This window comes from Eurytemora carolleeae, unplaced genomic scaffold (assembly GCF_000591075.1).
Source record: "Eurytemora carolleeae unplaced genomic scaffold, Eaff_2.0 scaffold34, whole genome shotgun sequence".
Lineage (NCBI taxonomy): Eukaryota > Metazoa > Arthropoda > Copepoda > Calanoida > Temoridae > Eurytemora > Eurytemora carolleeae.
In genome coordinates, this window is record NW_019396116.1 from 86,367 (window position 1) to 89,956 (window position 3,590).

General features: G+C 29.4%; 1 long non-coding RNA gene across 1 annotated transcript; it reads right to left on the bottom strand.

Annotated features, from left to right (window-relative positions):
- Positions 1 to 2,061: 2,061 nt before the first annotated feature.
- Positions 2,062 to 3,288, bottom strand: LOC111695422 (uncharacterized). The gene is made up of 2 exons (XR_002763865.1): positions 3,101 to 3,288; positions 2,062 to 2,251 (listed from the first exon to the last, which is right to left on the bottom strand). It is a non-coding gene; the product is annotated as an uncharacterized LOC111695422 (long non-coding RNA).
- Between the last annotated feature and the right edge of the window lie 302 nt (positions 3,289 to 3,590).

Consider the following 3,590-nt stretch of genomic DNA (forward strand, 5'->3'; position numbering starts at 1 on the left):
AACCAGAAAACTTCAAAATAGGAAGACGACTTTATAACAATATCAAGCAAATACTTTTACTAAACACTTATTAAATCATAAATCAAGGGAAATGGGTCTGTTTACAAAGAACAATTTTTGTTTCCCGTGCTCATTGGACTATCTAAAGTCATAATTTAAGTTTAAAAGTCGTCTTCCTAATCCTGAGTTTTCTGGTTATCACTGTATATTTACTTATTTCACAATTACTATATTTCGACGAAATTGAAAAATCGACTGATAAGCTTACTTAATACAGATTTTGACGATATGTTGCGAATTTACGAATACTCTTGAAAATTACGAGAAAAAATAATGTTTAAAAGAAAAAAATATTTAGAGAGATATTGAAAATTTTAATATCTTAAAATTGTGAAAAATCTCATTTTAAAAGATGTAATTACTGAGTTTTTGTTTCAAATTGATAATTGATCAGCAAAATTGAAATAATATCAACAAAAAAATTACTTGTTCAATTGCAATTTCAAGTCACAAAACAAAACTTAAAAGAATTATTTTTGAGAATTTGTTTGGTCCGTTTTTCTTGGACCAGATTATGTATGTAAACATACTTCCAAACTTCATTTACTTTAGGCTTTGTACAGCTGTGCACTTTAGAGTGCACATACTTCCAAACTTCATTTACTTTATGCTTTGTACAGTGTACACTTTAGAGTGTACATACTTCCAAACTTCATGTACTTTATGCTTTGTACAGCTGTACACTTTAGAGTGTACATACTTCCAAACTTCATTTACTTTATGCTTTGTACAGTGTACACTTTAGAGTTGCATACTTCCAAACTTCATGTACTTTATGCTTTGTACAGTGTACACTTTAGAGTTGCATACTTCAAACTTCATGTACTTTATGCTTTGTACAGTGTACACTTTAGTGTACTTACTTCAAACTTTATGTACTTTCCCTGTTGTCCTATTTACCAAGTGTACTCTGTAATTTATTAATGTAAAATGTTTTATGCAATACGAGGATGAATTTTTTAGAATTTGTGTTTTTAAAATAAAATATTAAAATATTTGAATATTTAAAAAATCATTTTCTTTTTGTTTTGGTTCAGCATTTTTTCTACGCTTGAGGTGAGAGCCCGAAACTAAAGACAGATTATCGTAAACCCGGTTTTGTACATGGGGGTCAGGAAGTTTTGTAGATACTAATATTTTTGTTAAGAAAAATTATTTCACAAACAGTACAGACTACAGGGTGTCCCAATAAACATTAGAATTCAGTGACGACATTTATATAGACTTCGATCCATGCGGCATTTTTTCATGAACACAATTATTTCAGTATTCTAGCTTAAACATCTGATATCGTAAACGCCAGGTCTAAAGATTTTAAAATGTGGTCTACCATTTTTCCATTTTTCATAATTAACGGAGAAATTATAATACACTGTGCAAATTTCAATTTATTTAATAAATCTAAATTGCCTTAATACCTAATATCTTCGTAGGGTATTGGCTTTATATCAAAATTTTAAAAATAACTTAAATTAATAAATTTCTGATAAGTTTTTAATTAATATTAGGCTAAAAGAAAAATCAAATTCAGTCGTCAACCTACTTTCCACAATATTCTCCCAGTCCTGGAAGTTAAAAAATGTCGTCTTTTCTTTTTTTGTCTGTAAATATTACCGGAGATATTAAATATTTCGTTAGATTTCAATTATATTAAAGAAAACCAAAATTATCGAAATTTGAAAGAAATTCTTTATATCTCCGGTAATATTGAAAGCACAAAAAAGGCAATCCACATTTTGGAAATGCCATAGACAAGGGGTATTTTTTAATTATTATACTTCTAAAATTAGGTTTTCAACTTAACGGAGGATAAAAGGTGATTTTAATGATAAAATATGACCCGTTTTGCTACTGTCTTGTTTCTTGGGACATCCTGTACTTTGAATACTCCGGATACTCGAATTCAAGCAAATATTGCAAAAACAAAAACAGAAGCCAGTACTCTTGTCCGTACTTCTTTTTTAACCTTCATTAAACCTCTCCTCTGTTGAAGGGTAACACTTGTGTTTCTACATATTTATTTATCCAATATTTTCCATAATTTTTACATTAATGATAATATCTTGAAATCCAGATGTTCAGTTTCTTTTAAATGCTCCAGTATCTACTCCAATAAACTCCTTGGCGTTCAATATCTCGTCAATACTTTTATCAGCATTGAGCAGGTCAACTTGACATTCAGCCAACAGTCCTAAAATATTAAGCAGGTCAACATGACATTCACCCAACAATCCTAAAATATTAAGCAGGTCAACTTGACATTCACCCAACAGTCCTAAAATATTAAGCAGGTCAACTTGACACTCAGCCAACAGTCCTAAATTATTAAGCAGGTCAACTTGACATTCAGCCAACAGTCCTAAATTATGCGCAATAAAATCAAAATAACTGCACTGAATTACGAATAATAAAGCTTAAAAGGAGTATTCGCGAAAAATGAAAGGGGGTATAGGCTTTACGTCGAAACAAGTAAAATATATTATGAAATGCATCGAAAAAAAATTTGATGATTATAGGTTGTAATATCTGAATGATTTGTTTCGAATTTAATTGATTTTTTAACGATCAGAGTTGAATATTGCAACTTTCTGAATTTGTATGGAAGCTACATTCTTCAGTATGAGTATAGAAGTAAGATTAGTAGCAATCACCATAAAATATTTTTCGACATAAGCCTTTAAATGGAGGGTCACTTAAATTTACAACATTTCCTTTATCAAACTAAAAATTTTGAAAAGGAATTGAGTCTTTGCCACAAACTTTGATTTTCTAATCACTATATCTTTGGAACCAAATGTTGCATATCTTAGATATTTCAAACTATGAATTCTGTTAGATCAAGTAATCTGAGTTTAAAATATCAAAGGTTTACAACATCGAGTTCTAAAGATATTGTGGTTTAAATATTTGATTTTGTTCCAAAGACTCAATTCCTTTACTAAAAATTCCGATTTTCATCAAAATAAACAACGGAAATTGAAATACATATTTTGAAATGTAGAAAGTGTCCAGCCCTAATTAGCGCTGATTTATAGCTTACCTGGGATGTTGAACTGGGATTTCTTGCAGGCTAAATAAAATATATATATATTTAAGAGGACTGTTCACTTTTTTAGAATTATCGCTGCGTCGTTTAAAATGTCCCTAAAATCTAGAGAAGAAAAAAAGTATCTCGGTGAAAAAAGTTCGTCTCTTAAATATAAAATGAGCGTCCAATTGAGCTGAGTTTGGATATTCATGCATTGTTCAACAAAAAAGACTTTTTTTACGAAAAGGAAAATTAACTTTACGGTCATTAGAGACAATATATACGACAACATATACGAAATCATAGGCTATACCACATTTTTGTTTATTATTCATAAGTTGGGTATTTCTCAACGTAAATATTACTGCGAACAATTTCATTTTATATGATGTACTAAAATTTCAAAACCTATGAACATAAATTACAGAATGTTAGAAATACCATTCTTTTCATAATTTATGATCTCATCAAAAAATACTTTTTTTCTGACATATTTGATAGC